At 52.8% G+C, this 15,093-nt stretch overlaps 1 pseudogene across 1 annotated transcript in view; it reads left to right on the top strand.

Moving 5' to 3' along the window:
* Window positions 1-11,618, top strand: part of LOC308352960 (spermatogenesis-associated protein 31E1-like) — a 28,016-nt pseudogene extending 16,398 nt beyond the window's left edge. The window contains exons 2-7 of the transcript in view: window positions 4,649-4,696; window positions 5,071-5,128; window positions 5,670-5,730; window positions 5,984-7,010; window positions 7,308-9,907; window positions 11,522-11,618. The product of the transcript in view is annotated as a spermatogenesis-associated protein 31E1-like (transcript). The remainder of the gene's footprint in view (window positions 1-4,648; window positions 4,697-5,070; window positions 5,129-5,669; window positions 5,731-5,983; window positions 7,011-7,307; window positions 9,908-11,521) is intronic.
* Window positions 11,619-15,093: the final 3,475 nt, after the last annotated feature.

Genomic DNA, 15,093 nt, shown 5'->3' on the forward strand with positions numbered 1-15,093 from the left:
AAAACAGTCCTCATTTAGATGTGGGACTCCAGTTCATTTATTGAGTGACCCAAAAAGCTGCTCGTTTTGAGTGAGACCCAGAATGACAGAAGGCTCTGCATCAGGTCCAGGCTGCTGTGCGAGCTGCTCGGCCACTCGGTCCACGTGACCCTGCAGCTCCGAGGGCAGATAGGATTGCTATTTGGAGCTTTGGCCGGTTCTCGTAGGTGATCTGCAGTGCAGGACCTTAGGGGTTGGGGACCAAGCCCCACCATCCTCTTTGGATAATTGTTCCTTTTGAGAAACAGCTCAAGACCTATTAGAGGGCCTTAGGAGAGTTACTTAACCTTGGGCTACCCACTTAACAGGTGACATGAACATGACGCACCGTGACACTCAGCCATCAGGCGGGTGTCACCTGACCCACTATGCCAAAAGTAGAATATTTCAAGCAGCGTTTCATTATGCAACGGGACTGCTATACACATGGCTGGGCCCAGGCAGTCCTGGGCATGCAAGTTACACAAAGAAGCTGTCCAAGGGTGCATGGTTCACTTAAATATTGAAAAAAACAGATTATGCTCCGTAATGTGGGTGGGCCTCATCTAATCAGTTGAAGGCCTTAAAAGAAAAGATTGAGGTCCCCCAAGTGTGAAGGAGTTCTGCCTCCAGGCAGGGTTCAGACTCAAATTGCCACATCAGCTTGGTCTGCCACCAATCTGCAGAATTCAAAAATGCCAGCTTTCACAGTCAGCAAATTCTTTAAAATAAATCTCTCTCTTTCTGTGTCTATCTCTGTCTCTTTCTCTCTTTTTCTCTCTCAGTAAACACACACACACATTCTAGAACCCCACTACAGAAAGTACTTCACATTTGTAATTAAGAAAATGATGAATAAAGAATGGGAGATGGGCATCATATTTACTCAGAAATTATTGGCATGTGCCTTGGTTACTAATTATAAAGATTCTAACAGAAGTCTCTAGTAAATTCTCAACAAGCACCTTCAAAGAAGGTATAGAAAAGGACTAGGCTATATGCCAAAACCCAGAAAAAAAAAAAAATGAAAATCCAGTAACTGCATGAAGTAGTAGGCAAAGTGATCATAAGGATAAAGTTAATCAAATAAGAAACATACACAACTGCAACTAAGAAGGGACATATAACCAGACATCAACAAAACATGAGCATGGGATTTGCTTCTCCTGGAGGCAATGGAGCCAGGATGCTGGGTTTCCCCAAACTCTGAGCAAGCCAGTCTGGGTTTGATCCTCCCGCAGAGAGCTACCTGCTGAAGAGCTCAGCCGTGGTTTTCTTTCCTTCGGGGAATTGCTGAGAGACCATCTGTCACACACTCAGCATAAGCCTGAGCATAAAGAAGAGCCTGGTTAGGAACCTCGGAAGCCAGGCGACTCACATTGGAATTCACACCAGGTCCAGGGCGCATGGCTCTGGGAGCAGCTGTTCCCAGGACGGATTGGGAGATCTGACTAGCTCCCTGATCAGCGTAAGAAGTGGGTCAGATTGAGCTGGGTGGAGATGCATAACAAAGAAATAAAAATGGACACCCGTGGCTGGCTGATACTCAACCTGGATGGCTCAGTGGGGTAAGGGCCTAACTCCTGATTTCAGCTTAGGTCAGGATCTCAGGGTTAGCTTGGCTAACCAGCACTTAGCAGGGAGTTGGCTGGAGATTGTCTCTCTCTCTCTCTGCTCCTCCCCTCTGTTGTGCTTTCTATTACTCTCTCCCAAATAAATATATAAATCTTTTTCTAAAAAGAATGATAAGAAAGGCTGCAGAGTTAAACAAAGTGAAAGGCCAGTGAGTCATCATGACATCTCAGATTTCGAAATGATAATGAAGAAAGTGGAGAACAACCCATTTTCCAAAACATGAAAACTCTGAGGGAAAAAAAATCTGTTGCCTTTGAAAAATGTTCCCTTGGAAATTATTTCCAAGGACATCTTCTCTTACTCACTCATTGGGTTTCTTCTGAATATTTATGGCACAGGTATGGAATGAATGCCTTTACATAGAGCATGAACATGAAAACAGGCAGGAGCAATGAACCCGGCATCAGAGACTGTGTTGCTAAGGCAATGTCTGGTGCTTCAGGATTTCTGGGCAATAGGCCTGGATGTCAATTTGGCTGTGACCATGATGGTGTCTGTGGGGTGCTGTCTACTTATGGACACGGCTCAGGGGCCAAGCCATGGACTATGGCTTACCTTCCCGGGTCTGTTTAGGGAGGGGGCCAGAGCTCAGAATTGTTAAGTAAATTGTATGTTTTTATTAAAGCAATGATCTTTGAAGAGTTTAAGTACTATTTTCCATTTCTGATATTATGTACCACCTGAAGGGACAGTCAGCACTTAGCATCGTGGGAAAGCTGGGGGTGACCCATGGTAGACATCCCAACCTTTCTAAGAAATGCGGTATCATCCACATCTTTAAAGTTGTCTGTACATCCCTCCCCCTGCCCATCAGTCCTGTTTGCTATTCTCTGTGTTTTCTTTATATTTTTACCAAAGTAAATGCATCACTAAATCGTATTTGATTTTGTATAGTTTTGAAACTAGAACAAATGCAACCATCCTGCACAAATTTTCTGCTAGTCACTTTTACCTCTTCCTCGGTAGCATGTCTATGTAATTTACACTTACGATGTTCATTGTAACTTAAGCATGATACTGCAGAGCACATACCTTCCACTCGACGGGACTGGGTTGGTCCCCATCTTATTACTACAAAATGGTGGGTTTTCTCTAGCTCTAGCAGCAGCATCACTCTTTCAAAAGGCCTGCTCTCTTCAGCCTGGCCCAGGTCATGGTGAAGCATTTTCCAAAGTGATGGCTCTAACTCACAGCCCCACCACAGTCAGAGCCCATGGGCACAGGCATGACATCATCACACAGGCAGCTTTCCATGATGTCAGCAAAACACTCCATACTCAAGACATTCTCAGAACTGAAGCTACTTTTCAGACACCAACATGAATGTTGAGAAATGTGGGCTCTCGGGTAGCAGTTCGCTGCAAGCCTGGGAGAAATGTGGACTCATTTGGAAGTTCTTATCTACTTAAAGGAGTGTTCTCAGAAAGGAGAAATGGGGAGGAAGACAGAATATTTGTAGAAATAATGGCTGAAATCTTACCAAATTTGATGGAAACCCTTAATTATAGAGTCAATATTTACTTGCAGTAAAATAAAAACAAGCAGATCTGCTCTTAGATACATGACAGTCACACCATGGAAAAACAAAGGAGAAATTTTGAAATTGCAAGACAAAAACGGCCCTTCATATACAGAGGACCCCATTAGATTAACCACTGACTTCCAATCAGAACCAGTGGGGGAAAGACCCTGAAATGACACTAGTCAAAAAGCTGAAAGAGAAAAACTTGTCCAGGTGCCTGGGGGGCTCATTCTGTTGGGCATCTGACTCTTCATTTCAGTTCAGGTTATGATCTCAGGGTCCTGGGATCAAGCCCCATGTCAGATGCCCTGCTCAGTGGGGGATCTCCTTCCCACTCCCTCTGCTCCTCCCCCTGCTCATGCTCTCTCTCTCTCTCTCTAATAAATAAATAAAACTTTAAAAAAATTGTCAACCCAGAATTCCATACCTAACAAATCTTTCAAAAATGAAGGCAAAATAAAGATATTCCCAGATACACAAACTTACAAGGATTACTAGGAAATCTTTAAACCGAAAAACAAACAAACAAAAAAACCCAAAAACTTGATTCCAGGATGTGAACATGCTTGATTTATTAAGTAATGTACGTGAACATGTGCATGTGTGCCTATACAGAATGTTGTGAAAGTGTTTCTGCAGTTTACTCTCTGCTCATCTCAGAAGGAAAAACACTAGAAATGACTGAGAAACATAACTGGGAGGTTTAACTATTTCACTTTGTTTTGTACTTACTTAGCTTTGTAAATTTGGAATAATCATTAATTTTCTAAGTCCCTCTAGCTGAAGGTAGTGAAGATTAATTGAAATAAAACATCTTAAGATGTTTTCAAAATGCACATGGCTAAAGAAGCACAAAAGAAATTTGAGTTTCATTTGTACTAGGGTGATGCAAGGCAAAAACATATTATGTGGGGAGATTGGAGCTGCCTACAAGGGACAAAAGTTCCTGGGAATTAACCAAAATTCCAAGGACAACTCCAAATTTTTAAAAGCTATATAACTGATGGAGAGCAACTGGAGATCCCATGGGAAACAGGTATTCTCTGAGGTCCACGCAGGATGAAAGGCAAATTGACAAAGGTCTGTCTCTAGCACGGTGAGCGGATGGGAGTGTCAGGCCTGGGAGGGTGGAGGGATGGTGGAGCTACAGGGCTGGTGCTGGAGAGGGGATGTGGTCCAGCTACCTGTGTCCCTTACCTGCCCTCAAGGGCCCTTTGTGACCAGACCACAGCTCTGTGATGTGGGCGTGGGCCTTGTGTCTGCACCTCCACACCCAGGGCTCAGTTGCCTGAGGGCAGCAGTGCGATCGGACACTATGCTTTTCAGAGGGAAGAGATGGAGAGCTATCTCTTCCCTCAGGAATTCCTTACTGATGGTTGGCTGAGCCCCAGTCCCACTACCTGGGCAGTTAATGCCACCCTTGCCTTTATATGGGGACTGGGGCTCTTCTTCCTCTTACTTTCCTATTTCCAGCCTGATCCGTCCTCACCACCAGGCAAGAAACACAGGAAGAGCAGGAAGGTAAGGAACCCTCGGCCCAGACCCAGCAGAGTGTGATTCTATCTTCTTTTCTATTATTCTTTCCACTTTTCCGAGTCACTGGAGAGACTCCTGAGATGGGAAAGAATAGAATTGTCAGGAGAGAGTAGACCACCATCCACCCAGGACAAGCCAGACCGGGCAGGGGTTAGAGGGACACGAGGATTTCTCCCCGAAGATCTCGGGCCAGAGTCCAGGTGTGGTGGAGGGGTGCAGGACAGTGTCCCAAACACAGTGACCAGTGGTTGAGGACCAGAGGTTAAGAGTTGCCTCTCTAGCGGAGGTCAGGCCCCTGAGCACTGGGTCACCTCCTGCTGGGGCGGGGGTCCCAGTCTCTCCATGTTCTCTTATCTCAGTACCAAGCGGAGCCACAGAGAAGGAACAACAGAAGGAAGAAAAACCAGACTCTAAAAGGTGAGCCTCTGCCACTCACCCCTGCGTGTCTCAGTTACACTGTGCCCCCTGCTCTGAGGGCCCAGCCCCACCGTCTCCAGGACACCAGGGCCTGAGCCCATCCCTCAGGAAACAGAGCCTTGGGTGGGGGCCCCCTGGGAGGGAGAGCGGAACCTGGAGGCTTCCCAGATTCTGCGCCAGAACAAAGCCCTGAGGGGCTGGAAATGGGTGTCGCCCAGCAGGGGCCCCAGGGCCTGGACTGGGGATGGGACCTTCCGCTCCCACTGTGGACAAGCTGTTCAACAGCGCTCAGATTCCTCTGTGAGGCCACGTGGTCCTTCCTTCCCCAGCAAGGTCATGACTAAGGAAACACTTTGGGAAAGACAAAGCGAACCCCATCATGAACCCTGTAATCACCATGCAGGAACGTGGCCTTGGACAGTGCTGTTTGCGGCTCCTGAGTCCAATCCCCCAAAGGTCTCCCCTAAAGGGACATTGTCCCCAGCCTCCTGTAAGACCCCTGGGCCCCGCCTTCCGCTGTGACCTGGTCTCCTGTTTCCAGTTTTCAGAGATTGCCTACAGGATCTGGAAGAGGTTCAGGACCTGTTCTCCCTTCTGCAAAGGTAAAGAATCTGCCCCCTTCTCCCCTGGGTGGGCCTCCCCAAGTCTATGGTGTGACCCCAGGCTGCAGGGAACTGCCTCTGGGGCCGTTGGGGGGGGGGGGCTGGGAGGAGCCGTGGGGACAGACTGTGACCAAAGCCCCGGGCGGAGGGACAGCGGGAGCATTGTGACATGGGTGTGGGGCGCGGAGGGCCGTGGGGCCCGCTCCCGGCCCCAACTGCCACAGCGGCCACTCACGCCCCCTGTCCCCCGCAGCCACCTGGCGAGGCTCTCTGACCGGGGCGGCCGCCACCAGTTCCTACGTCAAGCAGCCCCCGGGCCGGTGCACCGAGGGGCGCCAGCGGGAGCCCGTCAGCCATGCGGGGAGCCGGTGGAAGACGCTGCTCCCGCCGGGGCCCCATCACCTGCCCACGCTCCGCAGACGGGGCCCCCTCGGCCTCTGGCCTCCACCCTGGCAGCAGGACCCATGACCTCCTCCATTTCCGTTTGTTCACGCTCCTCCCTGAGTACTTCCCGGCTGGCGGAGCCTTTCCTCCCCCCGGATGGCTTTTCACACCAGCCCCTTGCTCTTCCCCCTTCCCCGCCATGTCTCCCTCCTTCGGAGGCCTCCCTGCGGCCTCTGACAGCCTCCTTGGCCCCAGAGCGGCCGGACTCTCCTTTGACTCTCCCTCAGTGTGACTCAAGGGCACCCCCACCGAGCCCCATCCCACAGAGCTCGGCTCCGCACACGCCTTGGGCCATGGACGGCTCAGCTTCTCCTGCCCCAGCCGTCTCGGGCCTGGGCCGCTCACGCTGCCCCGTTTCGGCCCTGTCCTGGTGGCGGGCGGCGGCCAATGCCTGGAACCTGTCCACCTCCACACGCCTGGAGGCCCATCAAGCGCCTCTGTCCCACGGCCCACCAGAGGCCTTGTTCTGGGGAGACGCCACACGCAGACAGGGAGAGACTAGGATGCCCCCTTCCACCAACCCGGACGTCTAGAAGCTTCTGGAGATACTAATTGCCAAGAGAACAGAATTGAAGTTTTGGAAGGAGAAGGAAAAGAAGGAAAGGTCAAAATACCAGCTGACCTCTTTTGGGAGAATGTTCAAGTCCCCAGGGGACGGGCAGGACGCCACGCGCTGCCCATCCTTCTGGAGCATGAGGGGCAAAGCGAAACAGCTGCTCGGTCCTGAGAAGCCCCCACATCCCAAGATTCCAGGGGACAATTTAGAGCAGAAATGCAGCCAGCTCTTCTGGGGTCTCCCCTTTCTGCACAGCGAGTCCCTGGTGGCCACTGTCAGGGTGACTGATCCCCCACCGGAGTTCCCGTCCATCCTATTCAATGAGCTCTCTCATGCCTTGCCGCTCCAGATTCAGGCCAGCGGGGCTCCACGCCCCTCCCTGACCCTGGACTTACAGAACCCTTCGTCCCCGTCCCAACCCTTGACCCTGAACTTGTCCCAGTCCCTGCCCCTCCCTCTGACTCAGCCCCACCCCCTCCCTCTGGATCAGCCCCAGCTCCCACCTCTAACTCAGCCCCAGACCCAGGCATGCCTTGCACCCTCTGCCCCAGTGGGACCCCCTTCTCTGCCACCCGAGATGGGGAGCTGCGAGGTGTCGTGCCCTGTAGCCCAGAAGACACCGTCTTACGTGTCAACTGCCGTTCAAAACCTGGAATGTCGCTTTCTGAAGAAGCAACTAGAAAGCGGCCAGGTACCCCCTGTGGTGAAACGATCTCAGAAAGTCTTTAGCCCAGGTCCTCCCGACCTTCAGCAGGGTGGCCAGGCCCCCGAGGGCCATGGGTCAGTCTCTGCCCTTCCTGGGGACTTGATCGACTCTGAGCTCCGGGAGCAACTGGAGTGGCACCTTTGGGAGAGGCTCATGAAGCAAGGAAGGGGCCCGCCCTGCAGGATCCAGCTATCCCTGAAGATACAGCCTCACCAAGACTTCCAGAAGGTGCCCCAGGCACGCAGCTGGCACAGCCCCGCGTCCGAGTCTGAGTCTCCGGATGGAAGCTGCCAGGCCACACAGAAGACTGGGTCCAGGCGCCCAGGAAGGACCGTGCCAGGAAAAAGCCTGGGCAAGGACTCAAGGTCCCGTGCAGGGAGGATCCGGAAAGACCGACACAGGGGCACAACAGGCTCTCCAGGGAAGGCTCCGGGAAGAAATCATGAGGAGTCAGACACAGACCTGAAGCCCTCCACAAGCAGTGCAGATGAGAAGCACCTGCAAAAGCACCTGAGAGCCCATTTCAGGAAGGTGGGGCAGTCCAGAGAGGGGCAGATCCCTTCCAGGCTCGCTGCCCACCACGCCTCGGACCTTCCCAGAAAGCCAAGCCCTCACGGGAAACCCGGAAAGCCAGCACTTTCCAAGTGCTGGGAACCCTGCATGACCACCTCCCACGATTTTGCCATCCTCAGTCCGCACGCTCAGCGGATGCTGGAAGCACACATCATAAGGCTCCGGGTGACGCACCGGTGGGGACTCCCCCTCAAGGCTCTCAAGACCATAAACCTCTTCAAGTTGAAGAAGGGCTTCCTCCTCTCCCAGTCCTTCCCATCCCACTCAGCCACCTGCATATCCAAGGCCGGCACGGGCACCAAGTTCGTGGGAAATCCTCCTCGGCCCTACCCAGGAGAGGTGATGAAAGAGTCTTACCCCACCTGGGGGGGTCCCCTCGGTGCTCCCCAGCCTACGTGTGAGGAAATCCAGCAGGCTCTGGAAGGGACCTCACCTGGGGGTGGTCCTCCGGCTGGACAGGGGACCAGGCCACCTTCTCAGACCTTCACATACAGCTTTGTGGGCAGAATCTGGCACGGTGAGACTGCCTCGAGGACTCTCATGAACAGCACCTTGGAGTCAAGTCCAAGTCCGGCAACGGCCACGAAGGAGCCAAGGGGGGTGAATGGGGGTCGGGCCTCACGGGACGTGACCGTGCTAGAGCTCAGCTTAGAGCCCCAGGATTTGAGTGCCGAAGAGCCCGGGGAGGCGGGGGAGGTTGAGGAGGCCCCTGCCTGGGGAGTCCCCTTAGGACCCCGTGTGCTGGCCAACAACCAAGGCTTCTGTGACAAGCTGAGACGATCAGGGTCTTCAGGGAAAAGCGACAGCCCCCTGCAGCCTACAAAGTTGGTCGCCCGAGACCCCGAAGAGCTATGCCTTGAGGCACGGCGCAAGGGATCGGAGCCCCGGAAGTTGATGGAGTCAGAGAACCGGCCTCGGGCCGCCAGCCCCGCCGTGCTCCTCCAAGACTGTGCGACTGAGAGTCTCCTCCAAGACTGTCAGTCCAACGTGTTCCTCGCTGCCGACGTCTTGGCTTCTCGGGGATGTCTGTCTGGCTCCCAGAGCGGGTCCAGTGAAGACACGTCTACTTCCCAGGTGCCGCGTGGCCGAAGATCCCGCGGCCGGAGCCCCCACAGGCAGCCGGGACCCCCGGGACTGCGACACCCATGTAATGGCCCGAGCAGGCCACGTGTCCCCCCCGAGGAGAGCGAGCGCGCCGGGAGGTCCCCCTCGAGAGAGCCTGCCACGGGGTCGGCGGAGCTGAAGCTGCTGCAGATCCGTGAGGTGAGACGCCGCGTCCGGAGCCGGGAGTCAGCAGAGGCCTCGGGCCGCAAGGCCCGTGAGGTCCCGCTGAAGGAGGAGGAGGCGCCCCCGGAGAACCACCTCAAGAGAAGGATGAAGCACCTGCTCCGGTGGCTCCTTCCCAGCGGAGGCAAAGGCCTGGAAGGTTCCCTTCGGAAGGGCAGGCCTCCGTCATCCCAGGGCCGGGGACGAGCCACGGGCAGGTCGGCCACGGACGGCGCTTCTGCCGAGGCTCAGGTGGTCGTGACCGCTGTGGGGCGGATCCTAGAGGCGAAAATGGTGCCTCACCAGGGACTCAGGGCCCCGGACCTCGGCTGGTGCCAAGAGGATCTCCAGGCTTCGGCGGACCCCCGTGTCTGCTACCACAGGGTCCTCTTCTACCAAGAGCAGAGGAGGGTGACGAGGGAGACGGCCCGCCCACAGGGCACCCCCAGGGGCCGCAGCTATGCCAACAGGACCGAGTGGATCGGGTGGCCCTTCCCCAGCAGGGTGCCAGGGTGCCCGGGCAGACCCTGCCAGTACGGGTCCCCGGTGCCGGGCCCTCCGGGCCGTGCCCTGCGGCCCCACTGCCCCAGGCACTGCCCCCTTCAAAGATACGCCGCAGCCGGCCAGCCACGGTGCGCTTCTCACGCCTTTCCTGGGAGGACAACTTTCCTCCAAGAAAAAATGCAAACGGTGCAGAGAAAAACTTTTTTTTCTCACCTTAGCACATCCTCTATGGGCTAATGGCTTCTCCATGCCACAATCACTTTGCTTCCCCAAAATACATGTTTTTTTTCCCTCATGAGTGGTGCTGGCCTCTGTGCGTGCCCTGCTGCGGGGGGTGGGAAGGATCAGGGTCCGCTCTGCCCGAGGGCCTGCTTTGGCTTCCAGAACAAATGGATCCTTGGAGGACGGGTGACCGCGGGGTCCACCCCCACCTCCTTCCTCATCTCCTTTGGTTTCCACGACAAGGTGACCACGACCCAGACCGGGACCTCGCTCTGCCCGTCCCCTCCTGCTCTCCCTCCACCTGGAGCTTGTGTGGCTGTAGGGGGGGGTCGGCCGAGGCAGAAATCCCGCTCAGGCTCCAGGAAGACGGAGCCCTAGGTCAGAGTGGGGCCCGCAGTTGGGAGACGCTAGGCTGGCCCTGAGGGCAGAGGTGAGAAATCCTGCCCCCACCCCCGTCTCCTGCGGGGGTAGAGGCCGGCCACCCCAAGAGCCCAGGGAATCCTGTCTTAGCTCCGTCAGCCTCTCTTCTCACGCTCGGAGCGCCAAGGGACGAACTCGCTCCCGGCGCTGAGGGTGTATGGGGGGGTGCCACAGAGACCCCCAGGAACAAGCCTGCCCAGCCCCAGGGCACTCCTTCCCCTTCTGGAGGGTGGAGGGGGTGTGGCTGTGGGCGGGGGGACACTGCCCTTAGGGTGGGAGGCCAGGAAGGAGGCCAAGTGACAGGGTGTGCCTGTGCCTGGTGTGACGACTGAAGACCCTTGGTGTCCCACTGCCACCCAAGGGCCCCAAGGGGAGAAGTTAGAGGCCCTGGGGCTGTCCCCGCAGGGTCTCCGCCCCACTCCAGCTGCCAAGTCCAGGGGTGGGGGGGTTGGGGGTGTCCAGAAGCCACCTGAGCTCCCACACGGACCGCCAGGTGCCCAGAGGCAGCAAGGTCTTCAGGCAGAGAAGTTAACTTCTGCACAATTTCATAAGCTTGTAGGACGGGGGGCCCCAGGACAGACTTGTGGTCTGTGACCTTTACATACACGTGTGGCCCAAGGGCAGCTCCCAGGGGACTGGTGGGGACTCAGGGGCCAAGGGACGGGCCTGGCTCCTGGTCTTGGTTACCCCAGAGCCCGGAGGGCAGGAGGACAAGATGGGGCTTGTCCCACCCCCGGCTGGAAGGGACGTGTCCAGAAGGAGGGTGCGGACTAGGAGGGCCCCCCCTGCGTGTCCCTCTACCGGCCCAACATCGTCCTCCGGGGCCCCCCACACATCGCTCTGACGGAGACCCACACAGAGACCCCACACAGAGACCTCTGATGGAGACCCACAGAGACTCCACAGAGACCCCTCAGCAAGACCCTACACAGAGATCTCTGCCAGAGACTCACACCCAGAGACCCACAGAAATCCTACCACAGACCCACACGGACAGATGTCACATCTGGGGACCCCACCCCCAGAGATGAACCCTGGGAAATGCTGCACAGAGCCTCCCAGAGCCCCCCCAGAGACCCCCACCCCCGGGCACTCTTTAGGAGCCGGGCAGCCACGCAGCGACAGAAGCTTCACGTGGAGCTGAAACCGCTCGGCCAACCGCAGCACGGGGGGCACTCGGTGACTGTGCCCGCCTGAGACCCCGGGACTCTGGGACGTTGCCAGCATCTCCCCATGCGGGGCTCCCGGCTCGGAGGCGCTTGGGAAGGCTTGTCCCTGCGTTGGGTCCCTGCCCCCCGAAGGAAGGAATCCAGCTTCCTCCTGCAGACCCAGACTGTCCTCCCGAGGCTTTCACTAGCTGGAGCTGGGACTACGGTTTAGAGAAACAAAAGCCCAAGCAAAATGCCGCCAACCTCCAATGAGAGAAAACATCTTCTCTGTCCTGTTTTACTAACGTCTAGCCAAAGGGTGTCCGTGTCCCGTTGCTCACTTCACTGGAGAAGAGATCTGAATTCAGGACGCTGACGGCCTTCCTTGGAAACACGGCGAAGGCTCAGGCGAGTGAGCCGGAGGGATCAAATAAGCAAAAATCTAGACTCTCACCTCCCGGGGGGCGGGGATGTTATTTTGTGCAAAAGAGCTGTGTCAGGTCTGTGAGTTTTGTCTTATTTTTAAACCAAGCAGGCTCACCGTGATGTGAAGGTTTTTACAAATGAGTCGGGTATCTAGAAATATTTCTATTTTATCCTCCAGTAAAAATAAGACTTTTTAAATTTTTTTCCTTAAAATGTGGTAATGCCCTCGAATGGTATTGTACATATTTCCAGATGTGACAAAGTGCTAATGCTCGGACTAGCTTAAACTGATGTAGGACTTGGAAGGATTCACTTTCTAAACAATTCTTTCAAAATGCACAGTTTGCAAGACTCAGGCAATCAGGCTCCATTTTGTTATTCATTATGGAGCTAAAAAAGGACACATTGTTTCAAATAGTTAGAAAACTTACAAAATATATCATTTAGTCTGCAAGACATGCACAGGACCTAATTACTAGAAGGGATATCCTCATATGTGAATGGAAGAAAGCGTCCATTAATAATCAAAGTACAGTGATAAAGTGTTGATCATCAAAATCCTTCCATTATAGAACTAACACTTCCCAAAGGGAGCATTTTAATGAGAGTATATGCATATTTCTTGTTGCTTGTAAGCAACTCACTTTTCTTGCCTTGTTAAAATCTAGTTTAATGACAGCTGCCAAGCATGTGTCCCTGGTTAAGTCTCTCAGATGATCCATCGGGATGACAGAGTCTGTCTTCATCGGGAGAAGCAGAGCTAACACGAACACTCTTTGGCCTGTGTATTTCAACAAGAAATACCCATCTTTCCTCCAGAAGTTACAAATCTGTAACTATTTTTCTGCCTCACTCCCTTACGTCCCTGAATCACAAAATGATGGAATATGGTCCTGGATGTCTTATAATACTGGATAGTATTTTTTTTTTTAGTGCAACTTACACAGAACAGGTTACTGATCAAAACAAAGTGGGACCAATTAGGAAGATTTTCGTCCAGGAAATGCTTTACAAAGAGCAGTACACACTTTTCTAGTTGTCTCTTAATCAGATTTAGTGGAGGGATCATTATTCAGTCTTTGGCCACAAAGTCTGCAAACACAGAAAAACGTCCATAATAGTTTATCCCCATGACGTGTGAATGTGTTTCCTTCACTAACAACTCATAGTTCAGTAAACTGTGTAAAATTTCAATGAACTAATGCACATTAAAGCAACATTCTCGTTGGTCACGGCACGCACATCTGTCGTAGGTAACCTCCGGTAATTTGCAGGTACCATTTCTACCACATAATTTTGTACTTTCACCTTAGAAGAAACAGTTAAGGGGGTTCAATCTATTAGAAAAATACTGTGAATATTTCCACACTTTATGACTCCCTGTATTTTATTTTTAACAAGATTCACCTCTTGTAAATCTTATGAATGTTTCACCATTCGTAGATACCAAACAGAAATGGAAATCAAAAACTAAACATAACAGAGGAAATAACAAACACAGATTCCCATTTTGCTGAAAATGAGGTGATTTTAATCCAGCAGCCTCTCTCTATGATCTCCAGGATATGTTACAAGCTTGGTTTTGAAAACAATTTATATTTAAAACAGGTCTCACACTGACTTCAATAAGTCAGATGTTTGAGGACAAAACATGACGGGTGGCAATTAGGTGATAACTTTTTATTACTCCACAGGGTAAAGATCTTTCCCCAAAAGGCAGGAGGGAAAAAATGCACTCAGTCTCCAGTGTTCACCCTTAAGAGCATTTCCCTTGATCGGTCACCATATTATTCTCAGTTTCATACACTTTTACTTTATCACCAGAAACTTCTGGACGTGTCCGCAAATACACACGGTGCCACTTTCTGTGGTGCCCCCACCACGGGGAACCTCCGGATCCGGAGGACTTCCCAGCTGCTGCTGCCTCTGTGAGGTGGGTCAGACTCATAAGCCTTCCCAGGAGCAGGACCGGTCTTCGGAATCGAGCCCCTGGCCTTGTGCGTTGCTGCTTTTCCCACACAGAGGCAGGTCTCCACGCCTCGGGGGTGCCGGGGAGCCCTCCCTCAGCCTGGCCGGCTCCCACCCGGCGTCCTTCGCTGTGGGAAGCAGGAGAGACCGAGTCAGGCCCTCGTGTTCTCCACGGCCGTGCTGCCCCGCAGAGTGGCGCCACGGCCTCATCAGCAGGCGGTGTTGTCAGAGTTCTGGATTTGGGCCGTTCTCCTAGTGTGTAGTGGTGCCCCACGGTTGTTTTAATACACAGTTTTCTACTGACATGTGATTGTGAGGGTGTCCTCATAGCTTACCGGCCACCCGTGAACTTCTTTGGGGCCGTGTCCAGATCTTCTGCCCATTTTGAATCAGCTCGCTACCTTGGTTCTCGGTGTCTTCTGGGTGACAGTCCAGTGAGATGTGTCCCTTGCAGACCTTGTTGACAATCTGTGTCTTGTCTTCTCATTCCCTTGACCTTTTTTTTTAAAGAGCAAAAGCTCTTAATTTTTATGATTTCTGGCTTACTGATTGTTTCTTTTGTGGGTTGTGCCTTTGGTGTCGTATGTAAAAGTCATTGCCATACCCAAGGACATTGGGATTTTTTCCTATGTTTCTTTTAAGAGTTTTATAGTTTTATATTTTGGTCTGTGATCCATCTTGAGGTGTGTTTTGTTTTGTTTCATTTTACATGTTGGACATCCGGTCGTTCCAGCATCATTTGCTGAAAAGATTGTCTTCGTTCCATCATATTGCCTCTGCTCCTCTGCCAAAGATCGGTCCGCAAGATGTATGTTTGTCTATTTCTGGACTCTCCGTTCTGTCCCTTCATCTATTTGCACCTTCTTTTACCAATACTAGACTCTCTTGATTACTGTGGCTTTGTAGTAAACTTGAAGTTAGGTAGTGTCAGTCTTCCAACTTTGTTCTTCTCCTCCAATCTTGTGTTGACTATTCTGGGTATTTCCCTATTCATATAAACCTCAGAACCAGCTTTTCAGTATCCACAAAATAACTCGGGATTTGTATTGTGGTTGTGTTGAGTCGATAGATCAAGTTGAGAAGAACTGACATCTTGACAAGATTGAGTTTTCTTATCCAAGAACATGGCC

Source organism: Martes martes (assembly GCF_963455335.1).
Source record: "Martes martes genome assembly, chromosome: 12".
Lineage (NCBI taxonomy): Eukaryota > Metazoa > Chordata > Mammalia > Carnivora > Mustelidae > Martes > Martes martes.